The following is a 23,168-nucleotide window of genomic DNA, read 5'->3' as shown; positions in this document are numbered from 1 at the left end:
CCCGCCTCCTTCGTTTAAGGATTGGATGCTGCAAGCCAGGGGACCAGAACAACAACAACAACAACAACAACAACAACAACAACAACAACAACAACAACAACAACAACAACAAAACACCCGGCTGAGCCTTAATTGGCCGCCGCGGCTGCCACTCGCTAGTCTCTCCTGGAGCTCCTTTGACTACCAGCTGACAGATAGCAAGCAGCTCCCCCAAGAAGAAAAAATTGACAGATTTTGGGGTCTGATAGGGAAGGATGTGAGGTTCAGTGAGCTTCCAAGATTAATGAAGACTTTACTCTGTATTCCCCACAGCAATGCCAGTTCTGAAAGGGTGTTTAGTATGGTGAGAAAGATAGTTATAGAGAATAGGATGTCATTAGACAAAAACACTGTTTCTGCTTTGCTTCCATGAAAAATCAACCACTCTGGTGCAGCCCACAAATACACTCCTTCCAAAAGAGTGTTAAAGCCTGCAAAGCCTGCAACACATTTGTATAATAGGTCAATGGATGCCAGAGAGCCAAAAGAGTGAACCTGATCAATCCCCCCATGAAGAATTGACGCTTTTGAATTGTGGTGCTGGAGTCCCGTGGACTGCAAGAAGATCATCAAACCAATCCATTCTTTTAAAAAATATATATATTAAAGATTTTCTTGATTTACAGAGGTGTGTACAATGTCTCTCTCATATTTTTCCCCTCTAACATTTTAACAAATCAGTTTCGGATATTGAGACATTGGGAAGAAAGGGGGTAAAAGGAGGGTGGGATGGGGAGATGGGTGGGGGTGGTGTCCATTCTGAAGGACATCGGCCCTGGCTGCTCACCGGAAGGACAGATCCTGAAGCATCGCATAAGAAGAGAAGACTCCTTGGAAAAGAACATAACAGGATGAAACAAATTCAGCAATAATAAGTAAAACAATTGATATTAAAACCCCAGTCCATTATTTTTAAAAAATTTTTTACAGCCTTTAAAATAATACTGTACAAAATCATAACAGTACCATCAAAAAAAGCAGGGTGTCGATCAAATGATAGTACAACAAAAAAAGCCCCAGAGATGCATTTCATAGAATCCAAAATAAGTTCCAACCTGTATTGTTTGCAGTCTCAGAAGGTGTCTAAATTTCTACATTGAGCTCAGAAATAAAATAAGTTTGGGGCTGTTCTAGTCAGAGTAGATTCATTGAAATAAATGTTCCTGGGTTCGTCATGTCCCTTAATTTCAACAGGTTTACTCTCAGTATGATTAACTTCGGGTACAACCTCCCTCCCCCACAAATTTTGAGATGTTTCATCATCTAAATTCCAAATTAAGGACACAAACACATAAACAATAACCTCCTATACTTCCAAAGTTTTGAGAATACTTTTTCCTAAAAATAGAATCGCATGTTTACTTTGGTGCACCCCATCCACATGACTTATCCATATCAGGTGGATATTTTAGTTCTAAAAAGGTTTGCTGTAGATCTCTTAGGTGAGAGTCTCTGTCTGTAGAGTTGGAACAGATGCAGCTGTAACGTAGGGCCTGGCTATATACAATGGATTGTTTGGTATGTTTGGGATGGAAGCTAGAAGCATGTAGATATGTTTGTCGGTCAGTTGGTTTACGGTATAAGGTGGTGTCTATATGTCCATCCTGTATTTTTATAGTACCGGTAGTGTCCAAAAAGTGTATTTCTTGCATGGATTCGTTCATTGTTAGGTTGATGGTGGGGTGAAAGTCATTGAATGTCTGGTGGAAGGTGTCCACCTGATGAAGTTAAACAACAGATCAACAGAGCCAGACTGATACCCAGAGAGAACTTGCTGCAAGACAGACCCAAAAATGAAAATGACAGAACACCACTAGTAATCACATACAACTCCCAAATTAACACAGTACAATGCATCATCAGAGATCTACAACCTCCCCTAGACAATGACAGTTCTCTTTCTCAAGCTCTGGGAGGAAGACCCTTCATCACCTAAAGACAGCCACCCAATCTCAAACAGCTCCTCACCCACAATAATACAACAACAGGACTCAACATAGACACTGGTACCAGAGCCTGCAATAAACCCAGATGCCAACTTTGCTGCCACATAAACCCGGACAACACCATTACTGGCCCCAGCAACATCAAACATACCATCTCAGGACTATTTAATTGCTCATCTTCCAACATTGTGTATGCAATCAAATGCCAACAGTGCCCTTCAGCTCTCTATATTGGACAAACAGGCCAAACCCTACGCCAAAGGATAAATGGACATAAATCTGATATCAGAAATCACAAGACAGAGAAACCAGTAGGAGAACACTTCAATCTCCCAGGACATTCTATAAAAGATCTCAAAGTAGCTGTCTTAATACAAAGAAATTTCAGAAATAGACTGGAAAGAGAAGTGGCTGAATTGCAACTAATCACCAAACTTAAAACCATGGAGAAACCTGGTCTGAACAAAGACATTGGATTCTTATCTCATTATACATAACAAAGCTATCTTTAGCCATAACTGCCATTCTAGTCTGTAGATGTCTTTCAGTACTGTGTGAGTTACTTGATGGTACCTTGACTGTGGTGACTAGTTTCTCTCAGAGTGTGTGCCAGTATAGAGAAGAGCCTGTATTCTATATGTGATCTATTTTTAAAGAAGAACTTTATTTTAAGCTTATTAAAAGTTTTATTTGTTTCAATGGAAACTCTGCTTAAATAATTCCCGCTGCACGCCAAACTGTGCATAAAAATGCAGATATCAGTGAAAATAACATACAAAATGTACTGTATTAGTAACATATTGGAAAAAAGTATACAAAAATTTCTATATAAGAAGAATTCATATTAAAATTTTCATGTGTACTGGCATGGAAATATTGAAAATGGAAAAGTAAAATAGGAAACTGAGAGAACCAAGTTTCACCCACCCCTAGTCCTCACCCATATATGAATTAATTGGCTCTTAATTAATTGGACCTCCAAGCAGATGTTTGGCTGCTTAATATTCTACAACCTTTTAAATGTGTCTGTGGGAAGTGGGGAATTGTTTTGCTCTTTATGTTTCAATTATTTACTTGGTTTTTTTATCTTGCATTTTATTCTGTGAACTGCCCTGAGAACTTGTGACAAAGGGCAGTATATAAATAAAATAAAATAAAATAAAATAAAATAAAATAAAATAAAATAAAATAAATATTATGGGTATTATAGTTGAATTACAAATACCATAAATAAAAAAATACAGTATTGTAATGAGTTGGAAAATTGTGCTGGGTTGTTCCCAATATCTCATGAAACTGTAGCTACTTGTAAGATAAGACCTGCTGGATCAGACCAAAGATCCATCTGAACCAGATATTTGTTCTTCTTCTTACAGTGACCACAAATTGCTATTTGTGCCAGGACAAAACAACAACAGCAACAATGCTTGGACCTGGACCTGGAAAGCCAAGACCCCAGTGATGGAGAGTGCCTGGAAATGCTTAGGGGCCAGATGAAATTAAGCTGGTGGCGGGTGGCAGACCAAATCTGGTCCTGCTCCCCACTCAAAAAAATAATAATAATGATAGCTCGGTAAGTTAGAGTGTGGTGCTGATAACATCAAGGTTGCAGATTTGATCCCTGTATGAGGCAGCTGCATACAGTGGTGCCTCGTAAGACGAAATTAATTCGTTCCGCAAGACTTTTCGTCTTGCGGAAATTTTGTCTTGCGAGGCACCGTTTCCCATAGGAATGCATTAAAATTTAATTAATGCGTTCCTATGGGGGGGAAAGTCTGGGGCCCCTTCCGACCGGCACCGGAGCCGCGCGGCGCCGCGTTTTAAGGCTGCAGCGAGTGAACAGCAGCGCTGCTGTTCGCCCGCTGCAGCTTTAAAACGCGGCGCTGCGCCATAGCTGTAAAGGCTTACCTTTTGGCTCCAGTCGGGAGGGGTGTCGTCAGATCGATCCAAGATGGGTGGGCGGGCGCGATCCGATGCCCCCCTCCCAACCGGCACAGGCACCGGAGCCGCGCACCGCCACATTTTAAGGCTGCAGGCGAGCGAACAGCAGCGCTGCTGTTCGCTCGCTGCAGCTTTAAAACACGGCACGGCACGGTCCGGTGCTGGCTTACAGTGGTACCTTGCCAGACGAATTCGTCTTGCGAAAAACAGCCATAGACAAATTCGTCTCGCGAGTCAACTTAAAACTCGCAAACCCTTTCATTTTGTGAGTTTTTCATTGCGTGAGGCATTCGTCTTGCAGGGTACCACTGTATTCCTGCATTGCAGGGGGCTGGATGAGATTATCCTCTGGGTCCCTTCCAACTCTAAAGTTCTATGATTCTATGAGTGATCTGATGACTGGGAAACCAAGGAATCTGAATCCTTACCAGGTCACCAGACTATGTGGAAGAAGAAGAAGAGAAGAGTTTGTATTTGTACCAAAGAAGTGTGACTAGCCCAAGGTCACCCAGCAGCTGCATGTGGAGGAGCGGAGATGCAAACCCGGTTCACCAGATTACGAGTCTACCCCTCTTAACCACTACACCACACTGGCTCTTAACCACTACTCTCCACACTGGTGGAGAGGTATGAATGCTACTTCCCACCCCACCCCTGCTGCCATCAAATTTGGTGAGGCATTGAGAGGAGAGAGAAAAATGATGGGAGGCATAATAAATGTGAGGTTTAAGTTGCCACAATAATATATTGTTTTTTGTCTTCATCGCAACAGAAAGTGATCCTTTGAGAGTTGTGTGCAGTGTGGCTGTGGCCCATTCGACCAAAGGGAGTGGGCTGGTCAGTGTTCTGCTGGTGGCCAGATTGGATTCTAGTGCCTGTAAACACTGATCCCTAATTGATGATGGTGATGATATCTATGGCCTTTTAAACTGTGTCAGGGGAGTGGAGTGTGGTTTTTTGTTTGTCAGATGTCATGGTGCATCTGAAGCAGAACAACTTGACACCTTTATCTGCCCCAGCTGCAAAAAAACATATCATTTCGCTGTCCTGTGGCAAAATCCCAACCCCATTCCCTGTTATATTTGAAGGCAAACCACTGCTTAATGCAGGAAGGAGTGACAGAAAGTAGTCATGGAAGGTGAAGTAGAGAGAGACTATTGTCTCAAAGGACTTGCTGACTGGCCCTTTCCACAGAAACAAAGATGTTAATTTTGCTTAATTCCCTTCCAGTATTGTTTGAAGATAGTTTGCAATTGATTGGGGTGAACACCATGCAACTGTGATGTTTCATGCTGGTTTGTGTCAAATCAATTAGCATTACAAAGCCCAGCTATGCATGTAATATGCAATATTTTTATTACACTTGTAAATCATAGTGCTCCCCCCCCAATTGAATAAAGCACTGTAAACCATGTGTTCCATTGTAATAGATTGTTTTCAAGTCATTTCTGCACCAGGTAATGGAACTTTTAGTCCTCCAATTCCTCTCCCCCACCTGTCCCGTATTTTGTCCAACCTGCCCTTTACTTTGCCTGACCAAAAGTGGCAACTGAGAGACAGTGGCTAACCAGACACCTCCTATGGGAAGCCTTTCAAGCAGGACCTGAGTGCAACAGCATTCTCTCCACTTGTGGATCCCAGCAACAGGTGCACAGGCTGGTTGTGAGCCACAGTCGTCCTGTACTTTATGCCTCCCTATTTTGGTTGTGTCGACCACAGCAAACTATGGGGGGTTGTTAAAGAAATGGGAGTGCCTAATCACCTCATCCGTCTCCTGAGAAATCTGTATGTGGGACAAGAAGCTACAGTTAGAATTAGATATGGAATAACTGATTGGTTCAAAATTGGGAAAGGAGTACAACAAGGCTGTATATTGTCTCCCTGCTTATTTAACTTATATGCAGAATTCATCATGCAAAAGGCTGGACTGGATGAATCCCCAACTGGAATTAAGATTGCCGGAAGAAATATCAACAGCCTCAGATATGCAGAAGACACAACCTTGATGGCAGAAAGTGAGGAGGAATTAAAGAACCTTTTTAATGAGGGTGAAAGAGGAGAGTGCAAAATATGGTCTGAAGCTCAACATAAAAAAACTAAGGTCATGGCCACTGGTCCCATCACTTCCTGGCAACTAGAAGGGGAAGAAATGGAGGCAATGAGAGATTTTGCTTTCTTGGGTTCCATGGCCACTGCAGACGGTGACAGCAGTCACGAAATTGGAAGACGCCTGCTTCTTGGGAGAAAAGCAATGACAAACCTAGACAGCATCTTAAGAAGGAGAGACATCATCTTGCCCACAAAGGTCCGTATAGTTAAAGCAATGGTTTTCCCAGTAGTGATGTATGGAAGTGAGAGATGGACCATAAAGAAGGCTGATCGCCAAAGAATTGATGCTTTTGAATTATGGTGCTGGAGGAGACTCTTGAGAGTCCCATGGACTGCAAGAAGATCAAACCTATCCATTCTGAAGGAAATCGGCCCTGAGTGCTCACTGGAAGGACAGATCCTGAAGCTGAGGCTCCAATACTTTGGCCACCTCATGAGAAGAGAAGACTCCCTGGAAAACACCCTGATGTTGGGAAAGATGGAGGGCACAAGGAGAAGGGGACGACAGAGGATGAGATGGTTGGACAGTGTTCTCGAAGCTACCAACATGAGTCTGACCAAACTGCGGGAGGCAGTGGAAGACAGGAGTGCCTGGTGTGCTCTGGTCCATGGGGTCATGAAGAGTCGGACACGACTGATCAACAACAACAACAACAACAACAACAACAACAACAACAACAACAAAATAGGGTGGTCCTGCACACTTAAGCTGCAGCCCCTCTACAAAGCAACAGGATTGCCAAGGCCTTCTTGTTCCCTCGCATCCTAGTCTTGTCATTTCGACACAGAGCATCAGGTAAGAGAAACACTGTCTGACTCTCAGGGTTGGTTAGCATTCCAGAAACAAGATGTGAAGCTATCGGATTGACAGGAAACTGTCAGGGTCTGAAATGTTTGCTGTCTTGGATGAGGAATTACAAACCAGTAAAAGTCTTCTCAGAGAAAGGAGGCCATCTCAGGACGCTGATGGGGATTGGCATTTGGATGCATTCCTGAATCAGATGCTATCTCCCTGGTTTTGCTAAGGACAGGGGTGCACAGCTAAGGGCAAGACTTTGGCAGGCAGTTTCAGAGATTCCCCAGCTAATGCTGGCTACTGGAATTTGCTTAATAATTTAATTTGCTATTGCCAATTAAACTAGAATATTAGTTGTGCTTTTATCCTTATTATTGTTGCTTTTATTATTTGTTTGTTTGTTTTTAAATACTTGAATATATATATATATATTGTATATCAAAGAAGTTTATAGCACTAAAACCAAACATCCATAAAAAGTTAAAACTTATATATGTATATACCACTTAATCAAAAACAGCCTCTAAACAGTTTACATAAAACAACAGAAACACACAAAAGTTGCAATAAAATCAGTTATTTAAAAAAGCAGACACAACATTTTATTAAAATATAGATAAAATCAGTAGTTTAGTTTCAAAATAAGTATGTGCAATAAAATTACACACATAGGCTCTTTTTTTAAAAAAAATAAATAAATATCATTTTAGCTGGTGCCAAAAACAATACAGCAAAGACACCTGGCCAATATCAATAGGCAGGGTGTTCTGGTGGTGGTGATGATGATAATCATAAAGGTAAAGGGACCCCTTTGTTAAAAGCCTTACTGAAATCAAGATACACTAAAGGACAAAGGATAAAGATACCCCTGACCATTCGGCCCAGTCGACTCTGGGGTTGCGGCGCTCATCTCACTTTATTGGCCGAGGGAGCCGGCGTACAGCTTCCAGGTCATGTGGCCAGCATGACAAAGCCACTTCTGGCGAACCAGAGCAGTGCACAGAAACCCCATTTACCTTCCCGCTGGAGCGGTACCTATTTATCTACTTGCAGTTTGACATGCTTTCGAACTGTAAGGTGGGCAGGAGCTGGGACCAAGCAACGGGAGCTCACCTTGTCATTGCGGGGATTTGAACCGCTGACCTTCTGATTGGCAAGCCCTAGGCTCTGTGGTTTAGATAACAGCGCCACCCTTGGTGATAATCATACAGGCACTGAATAAAAGTAACTGAAAAATTAATTATTTACATTCATTTGAAATATTATATCCTACATCTGTTGCTGGTTTTACAACGCTCTAAAACTGGAGTGCAGAACCCATGGCCCCTGGGCTGAATCCAGCAGATGACCTACTCTCATTCAGTACACAAATTTTTATTATTATTATTATTATTATTATTATTATTATTATTATTATTATTATTTTATTTGTACCCCGCCCATCTTGCTAGGTCCCCCAAGCCACTCTGGGTGGCTTCCAACAAATATCAAAATACATTAAAATGTCACAGATTAAAAACTTCCCTAAACAGGGCTGCCTTCAGGTATTTTCTGAATGTCAGATAGTTATTTATCTCTTTGACCTCTGCGGGGAAGGTGTTCCACAGGGCGGGCGCCACTTCCGAGAAGGCCCTCTGCCTAGTTCCCTGTAGCTTTGCTTCTCGCAGTGAGGGAACTGCCAGAAGGCCCTCGGGGCTGGATCTCAGTGTCTGGGCTGAACGATGGGGGTGGAGACGCTCCTTCAGGTATACAGGACCAAGTCCATTTAGGGCTTCAAAGGTCAGCACCAACACTTTGAATTGTGCTCGGAAATGTACACAAATGCATTTGAAAGCATGGAACAGGTCAGTTGGCATTCAGCCAATCTAATCCATACTTTTTAAACTTTGCTTTCAGCAAAATGGTGGCTAGCAGTGGGCAGCCTCCCACCTGAGAAAGGATACCTTTGAACGTGTGGCTTGGATTGGCTGTCAGTTCTATCAAAGGCCTTCTCAGGTGCTTTGTGCATGTCTGGCATTTGGTTGCAACAGACTGTTTATATTTTTACTTTTTTAAAAAAGGGACTCCACCATGCATTAGAACCAACAAAATCCCGCACCGTAACAATAAAAAGAGAGTTCACAGTAAACTGAGAACAGAAACACCAGGGACCAGTTCATTAAAAGCCTTACATCTTTATTCTTTTCTTTTAAAAAAATAAAAAGTATGCAAAAATAGAAATGCTTTAAGAACATTGGAAGAGCCCTACTGGATCTTGTCACATACCCCTCCCTCCTCAGCATCACCTCCTAGAGTGTTTTTGTTTGCCTGGAGTCATGCCCTTTAACTATTGAGGATGCATTTTGGTTGCCTGGTTGGATGATAGAGCAGAGGGTGCAGAAACCGCACAAAAGTAAATTTTGTATACTATCTTCCTTTACCTCTGGCTCCACCCACCTCTGGCATGTGGCCCTGAGAAGGCTGCTTTTGAGAGGCAAAGATTATTGCCTCCCCATATTGGGAAGCACTGGGTTTGTGGGACCTGATTTGCGTATCCCACATCCCACTGTTGAGCATTCTACAGGGCCCCAAGAGCACCTGATCCTGTAGCCTTCAAGGCCAATCAGCAATGTAACGTAGTTGGGGTAGCTCTCTTCACCCCAGAATGCGTCAGGGTACTTACCCGTGGTGTTTCACATAATCCACTAACTTGTTGCACTAGAATCATAGAAATGTAGAGTTGGAAGGGACCCTGAGGGTCGTCCACTCCAGTCCCCTGTAACGAACTAAATACCAAATTGAAATTAACAACTAAACTGGGAAGCCCAAACCCGCAAGAGCCAATCTTCTATGGGTGGTGTGTAGTAGGCGGAAAGAAAGCTTGACCAAAGCCCAAATGAGGAACACTCCCTCTCCCTAAAAACCCTTCCTAGTCCCCATGTCAAGCACTGAACATTGTTCAGTGGCAAGCAGGCAAGATGCTGTACAGAGTACAGGAGAGGGCTATCAATGACTACTAGGCAGGGCGGCCATGCTCTGAATATCAGTTAATGGAAACCACAGGAGGAGAGGGTGGGCTCTGGTGCTCAGGTTCTGCTTGTGGGTTTCCTACAAGCATCTGGTTGGCCACTGTGAGAACAGGATGTTGGATTAGATGGGCAATTGGCCTGATCCAGCAGGCTCTTGTGTTATTACATTCTTAAGTACACAAGATGGTGGCAGCCTTATAATGGAGATCCCAATCCTCAGATAATAGTTGTGGCAGGCTGAAGGGAGTCTTGCTTCTCCCGCTCTCTAACGGGTGGAGCAAACTCATAGATATGTGAATGGCTTTAGCCAGTGCTGGTCGTGCTCAGAGTAGACTTGTTGCAATTAATAGACCCAAGTTATCCATGCCCAGTAATTTTGGTAAGTCTTCTCTGGGCTTTTCCAAACTTCCTCTTCTCCCGCTGCTTCCCTCAGGGAAAACTGCTCTTTGGCACTTAATTGGAACATTGCCATTTGTTCTGATTTGTCGCTTAAAAACAGGTTTGCCCCTGGAAAAGAGTGTGGCAAGGGCAAAACTGCTCAAGTCCAGGTCTAGAAAGCATGAGTCAAGCAGAAAACAGCTTGGACCCATGCTTTCTAGGCATGGCACAAGCAGAAGTGTGGATGAGCCCATTGACTAGCATTGACTACAGCCTAGTCTTGTTGATCTGCCTACTGCTAGGATGCTAAAATAAGTGGTTTGCCATCACAGGCTATAAATAGGAGCTGACTGACATCTCCCTATATATAGCACAGTGCATGTTTTTATCTTCATATTTTTATTGTTTGTTGTGTTCTTTACAAGGAGCTCTCTGGCTCCCAACCAGCACTCCTCAAGCTCTGGCACCTTCATCTTCCTAGCTGTGATTTGTTCCATCTCCTGCCTGCTGCACCACTTCTTGAAGTTGCACTGAGGCAGGCTGAGCTCAGGGCTGCTTGTCATGAGGCCAATGATATGTTTGTGTTTAATAATGGGGAGATGCACCAGAATGGAGCCAAAGAGGCTGGGCTCTATTTCCTAGCTTTTTTCCCATCTTAATGGGGGATGGAATCTCCATCATAAAGTGACCATTATCTTTCAACCCTAGTAGTTACTGCCCCAGGGGGGGATGAACACTTTTGTGCCTTGTGTATGGGTTGAAATTATGAGTTGGGATTGTTGGGCAGCCCTTTGTGGGAGGTTGAACTAAGTACCCTCAGGGTGTGTGTCAAGAACTGTCAGTTTGGCTGTTGTGGAGTACAATTGCTATCAAATTGGACTGAACAGGGGTTAGAGCTCAATGTCGAGCCTACCAAGTGTCAATAGTGAAAGCAAAGAGGACCTTCTTCACTGCCTCTATTGCATCTCCAGAAAACAGTACCAGGAAACTCTTTCAGGTGTTCCATAGTCGAACACACCCACCTTTTCCATTGGGGTCTGGTAAGGACTCTAAGATCCCCTGTAATAACTTTGCAAAGTTTTTCGCAAATAAAATTGCTCAGATTCGGAAGGAGGCAGACTGCACAGTGGGGTAGGGCTGGGGAAGGAGAGTGCCAGAGCTTTGTCTAGTGAGGTTGTACGGAATCAATTCCAACCTGTTACCTCCAAGGATGTGGGCAGGCTGCATGAACAAGTGAAACTGACCACATGTCTCCTTGATCCTTGCCCATCCTGGCTCATAAAAGCAAGTCAGGGAGGGCTGGGCAATGAGCTTTGTGAGGTGGTGAATGCTTCCCTCTGTGAGGGAGTCTTCTCGGACCCCCCTAAAGATTCAGGCCCCATCATGGGACTGAAACCACCTTGGTCATGCTGTTTGATGATCTCTGGCAGGCTAGGGATGGAGGTGAAATCTGTTTCCAGGTTCTGCTGGATTTCTCAGCAGCTTTTGATACCATTGAGCATAGTATCCTTCTGGACCACCTAGTGGGGTTGGGGGCATTGTTGTGCAGTGGTTCAGCTCCTTCCTTCTGGGCCAGAAAATGGTGTTGTTAGGGAGAGCTTCAGGCTCTCTATGAAAGGTGGCCCACAGAGAGGAAGGCTGAGGTCATGATTAGGCAGCCCTGGATTAGGAGCTGACTTGGCGTGATGTGGGTTCAGTTGTACTATGGACCTTCCCCTAGATCAGAACTATCAGGAGAGATTAGCTGGGGCAACTCTGCCAATTTCCATCTTCTGCCCACACCACTCAGATTTTCAGTAACTTGGGTGAGAGGATCAAGATGGTATTGTGGGAAGGCTAGCTGGAATCTACCCAGAACAAAACAAACCAGTTTAACTAATCAAAAGTTAAGTTTATTAACAACGGAAAAGTAAATGGGTCAATTGAATAAGCACCGGGGGGGGAGAGTCTGTTCTGACTTCTAATATTCGTTCTAGTTGATAAAATACGAAGGTTGTATGCTATGTGGTACAAGAAGATATCTACAGCTTAGCAGCAGGCTTAGGTTTAGTGCACCAGGAGGGCAGCACATGTCATTATCAGAATTGAAAAACACCCCCCTCCAAGAACAGGGCAAGGAGGAGGTGTAGACTGGGAGGGGGGTGATGCCTGGGGAGAGTCTTGATGACCAGATAAAGAGGGTTGAAGTGGGCCATTTGGCCCACAGGCCTGAGATTCTTCCACCCCTACCATTCTCTTTATGGAGAATACAGAAGCACAGGGTGGTGCCTTATACTGAGTCAGACCATTGATCTATCTAGCTCAATATTGTCTACAACAGAGCTTTCCAAACTGTTCGTGTTGGTGACACACTTTTTAGACATGCATGATTTTGTGACACAGTAATTCAGTTTTACTAGCAAACTGGAGGTTAAACTAACCCCTTTCCAGCCCCGGGAGGAGTGTGGGGAGGGTTTGCTTGGCACACCTACACACTGCAACTGACACACTAACATGTCACACCACACAGTTTGGAAAGCTCTGATCTACAATGATGGGCAGTGGTTCCTCCAGGGTTTCCTTCTGCATGCAGGGCAGGTGCTATGACCCTTCCCCTAAAAAGCAAAGAGATTAAACTTCACAGAACTTCCTTATACCTGTAGCTACCAGGTGTTTATACTTTCAGATACTGATTTGGGTGGGAAGAGGAAGGTGGAAGGTTGTTTTTTATTTTTATTTTAAATCTAAAGTTGGTCTATAAAAATGTATCCTTTATATATATATATATATATAAAAAGCAAAACTAGCAGGAGCTACATGGGTACTCAAGTGAAACCCAGCCAAATGAAACCTTCCCCTTCCATCAGTCCACAGCTCTGGTGAATTAGTTTCTCCTTGGCTGCCATTTGATTTCATCTGTTCAGAGGCATCAGGAGATATATATTTAAACAGAACCTCTGACAACAACGCTGCCAGTTGCTTCTAATAAAAACAGTTCTGTTGGAATAATGCAGTCTCTGAGAGATAGGGTGTAATATGGTTAAATGCTTTTACAATCCCCCATTAAAGTAAGTGGATGGAAATTCATAAAATATTTATAGCGATTGAAGGAGAGAGGGAGAGAAAGCGGGGAGGGGGGAGGGAGAGAGAAAGAGAGAGAGAGAGAGAGAGAGAGAGAGAGAGAGAGAGAGAGAATCTGAAATGCTTGTTCATGTTTCTGATCAGAATGCCAAACAGCTAATGCCAGAGATGGATATGATAAAGACGAGCACATGGCGCCAAGCATATAGTTAAAGCTGTGGCAGGAATTCTAGAGATCTTGCACATTCTTCCTGATTGTAATAGGGACTCTGTTATGCCGCTCATGTCTGTACATCAGGGGTCGCCAAACTTAACCTGGCCTCGGGCCAGTTCCTCCAGCGCTGATCATGCAGCGGGCCGGAAGGTCGACGGAGCGCCAGAAATAGCTTGTGCGCATGTGCAAGCGTAATTTCTGGCGCATTTTCGGGTCAGTGGAGCTCCGAAAACAGGTTGTGCACATGCGCACGGGCCTCCGCAGACCCGGAAGTGGGCCGGAAATGTTGCTTGCGCATGCGCACAAGCTATTTCCGGCGATCAGCAAGTCCTAGGCTCAGTGGTTTAGACCACAGCGCCACCCGCGTCCCTCAGAAGGCTGGTACCAGGCCCTTAATCATCTTGGTCACCCTCCTTTGTACACATTCCAGCTTGTCAATATGCTTCTTAAATTGTGGTGCCCAGAAGTGGACACAGTACTCCAGGTGTGGTCTGATCAAGACACTGAACTTAATATCTGTGTCCTGGTTTTTCTATTTCAGGAGAGTTCTAGACAGCACAGATCCAAGTGATTTTCCACTTGACCCATGCTTTGTAGTAATGGGTCCAAGTGGTTTTCCCATCGCTCCACTCGTTTCCCAGGGAAAACCCGCTCTTTAGCAATAAATTGGAACAAACAGCAATATGTGGAAAACCTGATTGCCATTGAGTGCTAAAGAGCAGTTTTCCTTGGGGGAAAGTAGCAGGATAAGAGGAAGTCTGGATAAGCCCTTAGCCAACACTCAGAGTGGTAAATTTTGCCACTAAATCTTCAGTGCTATTTCTCTCTTTTTGTTTAAGAACTCTTATTTATTTAAGTTTGAAGTGTGATTGTTAGAATAGTGTTTTATGTGTGCCCAGTACAGTAAACGTATCCTGCTGCACTTTATTGCTAAAACTGCATAATATAATAAATCCATTCTTTCTCTATAATCTTTGTATGGGTAAACATTCCTATCCCAGGAGGGTTTAGATACATGCACGGAGGACAGGATATTCAACCTCTGCTTTTTTAAAAAAAAAACCAATGAAGGAGAGTCCAGCACCTTCTGAGGTAGTCTGTTCCATGTAAAACACCTCTCACCATCAGCATTTTTTCCCTAATATTTGTTCAGGATTTCATTTCTTGTAATTTGAGTAGAGTAGAATTATGATCCTCATGATTCAGCAGCCAGCTTGCATAATGAATGGATAAAGCATTTGCCTTGAAAACCAGCCTGGGAGAGGCAGCAGTGGTGGACAAATGTGGGATAAAATGTTGAAGGGGTGAGAACATGGAGACTGGGAGGTGTGATTGTTCTGGCCCTGCAGGGTGAGAAAATACAAGTCTAGAGTAGGATCAAGAACCATAGGTGGAAAAGGCTTTGTGACACTGACTACACCGACTGGGGTATCCATGCAGGCTGTTGTACCAGAGAGTTAAGAAAAGCAGAGGAATCATCCCCTAATATATTTGTACCTGGTAACTGGAAATCTGTATGTGTCCGTCCTTTGGATGTAGTTGGATTCCAGCTCCCACCATCCCTGATCATTAGCCATATTGGCTAGGGCTTATAGGACCTGGAGTCCAGCAATGTATAGGTGGCCACCAGTTACTCATCCCTTGCTTAGACCCAGGAGCTCACTATCTTGTTCCATAGAGTGGTGCTGTTAGGCAATTTTACACTTCCAGTTAAATGGTCTGCCTTACACACACACACACACACACACACACACACACACACACACACTTTAAATAGTAACATAGATTTCTTCACTAACTTCAAAATGTGCCAAGTCAGTCCTAGTTGCAGGGCCCTTCCTGCCAATTCTGCTGAGTTAGGCATCTGCTCATGATGGTCCAATTGGCTCAACTTCCTGGACAGGCTTAATAATCAATATAATTTGAGGTTTCTTTAAGTGCAGGATTGTATAGAAATTGACCTATAACAAACAGACTGTTAAAAATAAATAAAAAGAAGTAGTAGTAGTAAAACAGGATTTTTTTCCATAATCACAATAAATCACTCCTAGAAATTACTGAAAAATGATTAGGTGTTCCAAAGCTCCTTTCTCTCAAAGGCTTAGAATCACTGTTTCTATTTTCCACATACGAACGAAGATGTCTCACCAGCTTGCATTATGCATGTTCAAATGTTAACATTTCCACGCTCTTAGAAATGCCACATCCATCATTTTCTGGTGAGGCAGAGGCCACATCCCTGGGAGGAGAGCCCAGCATCAAATGGTGATCGATGACTAATAATGGCAATCTTTAATGTCACATATATTCACAAGAACATGACGGCACGTGCCCACGGATCATTCACAGTATGTAACCCCTGTTCTAGCATTCAACTGAACAATGTCAGTGTTTCTTCCCAGAATCTGGATTTCTAGATGATGATGTTGACTTATTATTAGTAGTAGTAAAATTACTATCCCACCTTTCTTTTCAAGGAATTCAAAGGCCACACACAACAAAGTACCAAAATAGTGGATTGTATCCAATATTTTCCCTACTCAGAGTAGACCTTTTAAAATTAATGTTTCTTAGTTTTTGTGGGTCTACACTGAGTGCAAACCAATGTTTGTTGTTGTTCAGTCGTTCAGTCGTGTCCGACTCTTCGTGACCCCATGGACCAGAGTACGCCAGGCACGCCTATCCTTCACTGCCTCTCGCAGTTTGGCCAAACTCATGTTAGTAGCTTCAAGAACACTGTCCAACCATCTCATCCTCTGTCGTCCCCTTCTCCTTGTGCCCTCCATCTTTCCCAACATCAGGGTCTTTTCTAGGGATTCTTCTCTTCTCATGAGGTGGCCAAAGTACTGGAGCCTCAACTTCAGGATCTGTCCTTCTAGTGAGTACTCAGGGCTGATTTCTTTGAGAATGGATAGGTTTGATCTTCTTGCAGTCCACGGGACTCTCAAGAGTCTCCTCCAGCACCATAATTCAAAAGCATCAATTCTACGGCGATCAGCCTTCTTTATGGTCCAGCTCTCACTTCCGTACATTACTACTGGGAAAACCATAGCTTTAACTATACGGACTTTTGTCGGCAAGGTGATGTCTTTGCTTTTTAAGATGCTGTCTAGGTTTGTCATTGCTTTTCTCCCAAGAAGCAGGCGTCTTCTGATTTCGTGACTGCTTTCACCATCTGCAGTGATCATGGAACCCAAGAAAGTGAAATCTCTCACTGCCTCCATTTCTTCCCCTTCTATTTGCCAGGAGGTGATGGGACCAGTGGCCATGATCTTAGTTTTTTTGATGTTGAGCTTCAGACCATATTTTGCGCTCTCTTCTTTCACCCTCATTAAAAGGTTCTTCAATTCTTCCTCACTTTCTGCCATCAAGGTAGTATCATCAGCATATCTGAGGTTGTTGATATTTTTTCCGGCAATCTTAATTCCAGTTGGGGATTCATCCAGTCCAGCCTTTCGCATGATGTATTCTGCATATAAGTTAAATAAGCAGGGAGACAATATACAGCCTTGTCGTACTCCTTTCCCAATTTTGAACCAATCAGTTGTTCCATATCCAGTTCTAACTGTAGCTTCTTGTCCCACATAGAGATTTCTCAGGAGGCAAATGAGGTGATCCGGCACTCCCATTTCTTTAAGAACTTGCCATAGTTTGCTGTGGTCGACACAGTCAAATGCTTTTGCATAATCAATGAAGCAGAAGTAGATGTTTTTCTGGAACTCTCTGGCTTTCTCCATAATCCAGCGCATGTTTGCAATTTGGTCTCTGGTTCCTCTGCCTCTTCGAAATCCAGCTTGCACTTCTGGGAGTTCTCGGTCCACATACTGCTTAAGCCTGCCTTGTAGAATTTTAAGCATAACCTTGCTAGCGTGTGAAATGAGTGCAATTGTGCGGTAGTTGGAGCATTCTTTGGCACTGCCCTTCTTTGGGATTGGGATGTAGACTGATCTTCTCCAATCCTCTGGCCACTGCTGAGTTTTCCAAACTTGCTGGCATATTGAGTGCAGCACCTTAACAGCATCCTCTTTTAAAATTTTAAGTAGTTCAGCTGGAATATCATCACTTCCACTGGCCTTGTTGTTAGCAAGGCTTTCTAAGGCCCATTTGACTTCACTCTCCAGGATGTCTGGCTCAAGGTCAGCAACCACATTTCCTGGGGTGTATGAGACCTCCATATCTTTCTGGTATAATTCCTCTGTGTATTCTTGCCACCTCTTCTTGATGTCTTCTGCTTCTGTTAGGTCCTTTCCACTTTTGTCCTTAATTGTGGTAATCTTTGTACGAAATGTTCCTTTCATATCTCCAATTTTCTTGAATAAATCTCTGGTTTTTCCCATTCTGTTATTTTCCTCTATTTCTTTGCATTGCTCGGTTAGAAAGGCCCTCTTGTCTCTCCTTGCTATTCTTTGGAAATCTGCATTCTATTTCCTGTATCTTTCACGATCTCCTTCGCACTTTGCTTGTCTTCTCTCCCCCGCTATTTGTAAGGCCTCATTGGTCAGCCACTTTGCTTTCTTGCATTTCTTTTTCATTGGGATAGTTTTCGTTGCTGTCTCCTGTATAATGTTACGAGCCTCCATCCACAGTTCTTCAGGTACTCTATCCACCAAATCTAAATCCTTGAACCTGTTCTTCACTTCAACTGTGTATTCATAAGGAATTTGATTTAGATTGAATCTTACTGGCCCAGTGGTTTTTCTTACTTTCTTCAGTTTAAGCTGGAATTTTGCTATAAGAAGCAAACCAATGTAATCAAATGTTATTATTTGTTTTAATATTAAATTTTTTTTAGACAGTCACATATTCTCATATTTCAAGGTGGGCAGGAGCAGTGGGTTGCAGTCAACTAAATTCTACTCAGAATGGAGTAATTAGCTAGTACTAAGCACCTTGAACTGAGCCCCGTACCTCACTGGCAGACAGTGCAGCATTTTCAGAATGAGTGACTTATGGCCCCGTTCTAGAATAGGACAACACTTTTAGCTCAACCCTCATGTCACATCAACTTCTGACAGAATCACACACTGCATGCAGTTGTCTGCAAGGAAACTCCCAACATGTGAGTTCCTGCTTATGTTTAGGGACTCCAGGCAGTCAGCACAGCCAGTTGTGCAGCTTGTCCTGATTCTATGGTTAGGTCAGCTCTGAACGTCATAGGAATCTATTGAGTCAGATCCATTAGTCCACTTAACTCATTATTGTCTACATCAAGTATGGGGAACATTTGGTCCTCCAGATATTGCTAGACTACAACTTCCATCACCGCTGGCCATTGACCATGCTTACAACAGCTGTCAGGAGTTATAGTTCAGCAACAGAGGGCTGGAGATCCCCCACACTTGGGGCTCATGCAGACTTCCTTTTGCACCACACTTTCCAGGGACAGGTCCATGTTTTAAAGTGCAGTGTCCACGCCGGTTTTCGTTTTTTTGGTGACAGCGCTTTTGAATTGGAGCAAGCAGCAATCTGTGAAAAACCCAATTGCTGTTTGCTCCAGTTCAGCAGTAAAACATGGGTTTTACCAGGTAAAGCATTGGGACAAAACACACACACACACACACACACACACACACACACACACACACAGCCCCATTCAGACACTGAACTTTAAAGCCCAGATCTGTGCCTAGAAATGCAACAAAAAAATGAAGTCTGGATGAGCCCTTGATCTATGCAAATGACAGTGACTTCAGGGCTTCAGGCAGGGCACATCTTGCTACCTGGAGATTCCAGGGATTGAACCTGGGCTCTTCTACTTGCCAAGCCAATGCTATACCACTGAGCTATATCTCTTCTGCAAAGAGAACATAGAAAGCTGCCATACACTGAGGCAGACCATTGTCCCATCTAACTCAGTATTGCCTCCACTGACTGGCAGCTGCTTTACAGGGCTTCAATCAAGGCACATTCTCACTCTTACCTAGTGGCTTGAGCCTGCAGCCTTTTGCAGACAATGCAGGTGTTCTACCACCAAGCTACAGCTCTTATACAGAAATCAAACTCCTCCTACTCTTACATTCTTAATTTAGCTGCCCAAACATTTGGAATGCATCTTTTCCTTTGATGTAGTTCTCTCTTGTTTGGAGTGAATGAATTAGCTTCTCCTTTGCTGGTTGGCGCCGTGTGCTCATTGAGTGTCTGATACACTTGTGCTGTAAGTGTATCTTCCTGATAAGAGAGCAGGGGGACTTTCACATCCTGATTTATTACACTTCAGGGGCTGTAAATTGCCATTAGGAGAAGCACAGTCTTGTAGATCATACAGTCTGGGACTCTGGGTCAGTATTTCCTCTCTGCTGACATGTGGGAAGCAACACCGGCAGTGCTTAATTTGTGCAAAAAGACAGGACTGGAGCCCAGTTGGCAGAGATGCTCTCTGACCTGGAAGTTCTTTCCTTCCATCACAGATACGTGAGGGATAGCTGCTTAAATGCAAGATAACATATGCTACCATATAATTCACTGGCAGCATGCTTCTGAATACCAGTCGCTGGAGAAGGCTATGTTCCCCCCAGGCTTTCCTAGAGGCATCAGGTTGGCCACTTTGGAAACAAAATGTTTGTGGTTAGATAAATCTTTGGCCGGATCCAGCAGGGCTCTTCATTGGTTCTTCTCAGGAGGTAACAGTTGCCAGGGAGTGACACTTCCTTGCCAGTTTCCAGCAATGATCTTCATATCTGAGTATGCATCCTGCAAATAAATTCCTGTAAGAGCTGTTTGATGCTGGAATGCACTACCGTGGGAGGTGTGGACTTTCTTTAACTGGAGGTTTTTAAATGAGATGTTGGGTGGCCATCTGTCAGCAATTCTTGCGATTCTTGTTTTGCAGGACTAGCTGAGGGTTGGACTAAATGACCTTTTGGACCTCTTCCAACCCTACAGTTCTGTGACTCTATAATACCTCACCATTAGCACAATCCTAACCATGTATGCCCAGTAGTAAGTTCTCTTGAATTCAGTCGGTCTTGAAAGCAGTGGCAATATCAAGGAGAAAGGGAAGGAGCCTTCTCCTTCCAGCAGTCGTGTGGGTGGACCTTGAAAGAAAAGACAAGCAAATGTCCAGGAGCATAGAGGTTGGCCCAGTCAAGGATATGGCAGGGCATATGGAAGTCATCTTAGAATTGTAGAATGGGAAGGGTCCCCCAGGGTCATGTATTCCAACCCCCTGCAATGCAGAAATCACTGCTAAAGAATCAATGACAGACAGCTCCCAACCTCTGTTTAAAACCTCTGTTCACCAACTCCAAAGCAGTCCATTTCACTGATGAACGGCTTTTACTGTCAGAAAGTTAAACTTAGAATTTAGTCAGAATCTCTCTTCTTGTAATTTGAATCCACTAGTTCAAGACCTACCCTCTGGAGCTGCAGAGAACAAGCTCGCTGCATCTTCCATGCAATCACCCTTCAGGTATTTGAAAATGGCTATTTATCATTTCTCAGTCTTCTCTTCTCGTCTACACATAATCAATTCCCTCAACCATTCCTCATAAGGCTTGCTTACCAGACCCTTGATTGTTTTGGTTGCCCTCCTCTGGAGCAGCTCAGCAAATATTTGGCCAGACCTGAAAATCAGTTGCCTATTACAACTTGTGAAGGCCTTTCTCTGAGCATGGTTGAACAGGGTACAAAATGGGCTAGAATAAACTATAGCTTCGCATGCAATACATGATTGATGTCTGGCAAAACTCTAGGTTGGATATGTTTGCTTTTGGTCTAAATTGGGACATGCGGCAAGCATCCATCTTTCCACCCAGCCTGCAGACCTCTGTGCCAACCTCAACAGCTGCCTTGGGCTGCTGGCAGTCAAGACCAAAGCTGTGTAGCTTATCCTTTTTGTCCAACATTATTTCTGGGGCAAAGATGACTGTTGCTGCATTAAGGTTTTCTGCTGCCACCATCACATTTATCTGGACCAAAAGTTTAAAATGCCATATGCACAGCAAATTAGTGCACTCTTTCTATGGCTACCACATTTTCTCTCGGGTTTGTATTACATTTGTGATGTGGCTGGAAATCAGTCCCAGCATCACCAGCATCCATGGGGAAGCTTTGCAGAGCTCAGTGCCAGAGATGTGGTAGGATGACAAGAGGGTTGGACCTGGATCAGGGAGAACCTGGTTCAAATCCATAGATGTGAAGATCACCTTGCGCTCGATGTCCCTACCAACTGCCAAGGCTATAATAAAAAGTAGGTTGTGGGATATTGAACGCCAGGAACTAACAGCAGCAGCAGAGAAAACATGTTCCCCTCTTTACTTTTATCTCTCTTGGGCACATGAAATTAACCACAATTATCTTGAACTTTTGCTTAACCCTCAAGAAAGAAGGGCATTTTCATTGGCCAGGTTTAACTCAAATCTATCAAACCTCCTTTGGGGAAGGTTCTCAGGCATGGTGGAAGGAGGAAGAATTTGCCCACACGAAGACCACCAGGTGGAAACTCTCACACATATGGTTCTTAAATGCAAACTATATGTAGATCTCCGCCAGCAATTCCTTGATCAACTCTGCATCCCCAAATGGAAACCAGAGTTGGAGGCCATACAATTTCTATTACTGGGGAATGATCAGGAGCTCACCAAGTTAGTGGCAAAATATCTTTATCTAGTGCTCTGTCATCGGAAAACATTGCAGACATCTGTTCTCTCTGGAGACCCAGAGACATGACAGTCGTCTGCTCTGCCTCTCATCTTTTGGTAAATGTCTTGTGCCACTGAGGAGGTGGTAATTCTGTATTGATATGTTATGGATGTTTCTATGTAATGCCAATAAAAGGTCTGATGATGATGACAAGAGGGTTGGATCTGGATCAGGGAGAACCTGGTTCAAATCCATAGATGTGAAGATCACCTTGTGATCTTGGGATAGGCAAATCCATCCATTTCAGTTTTCTTGTTTCTCACTTTTCTTCTCTTTAGTTCTCCTCACATCTCCAAATATCAGTTTGCATTTTTTCTGTTAAAAAAAGCCCCTCATGATAGTGTGTATGTAGTTATTTATAAAAAAATATTTATATACTGCTGTATCATTAAAAGATATCACAGAGTCCTGCAACAATATAAAGAAATAAAACCAAACAGTAACATCACAAGTTAAAAACAAGTTTAAAGCAAAAATAAATTTATAAAACAAATATCAATAGACCATTGTGAGGGATGTACTCTTAGTTGCCCACATAGGACTGGTATAATAGAAACGTTTTCAGTAGGCACTTAAAAGTTAGCACAGAAAGCAACTTTACAAAATATTCACATTTTTGCAAAGCAAAGTTTGATTCATTTTTGCATATTATTTTCATTTATATGTGTTTCTAAGCACACTTTACTTTAGTAGATGGCTCTTTGCATACATCTCTCTCTCTCTCTCTCTCTCTCTCTCTCTCACAAACACACACACACACACACACTGGGCAACATGGAGACATGCTCTGCTGGACTGGCAAACTGCATTGAAAAATTCAGAGAAGCGCAAATTTTGAGGGCTGACTCTGTTTAGGTTCCCATGTTCTTTGGAATGTGGGAAGTAGGTAGATGTGCCTTGACATGTGAAACTGAATCAAATTTCTCCCCCACAATTGTTGAGAGGACTAAAGTGGAGAAAACCATATACATATATATATATATATATATATATATATATATATATATAAGATTTTATTATTTTCTACGTTAAACAAC

The sequence above is a fragment of the Lacerta agilis genome, chromosome Z, assembly GCF_009819535.1.
Source record: "Lacerta agilis isolate rLacAgi1 chromosome Z, rLacAgi1.pri, whole genome shotgun sequence".
Taxonomy (NCBI): Eukaryota; Metazoa; Chordata; class Lepidosauria; order Squamata; family Lacertidae; genus Lacerta; species Lacerta agilis.
The sequence above is the reverse complement of the archived record's forward strand: the minus strand, read 5'-3'. Positions refer to the sequence as shown.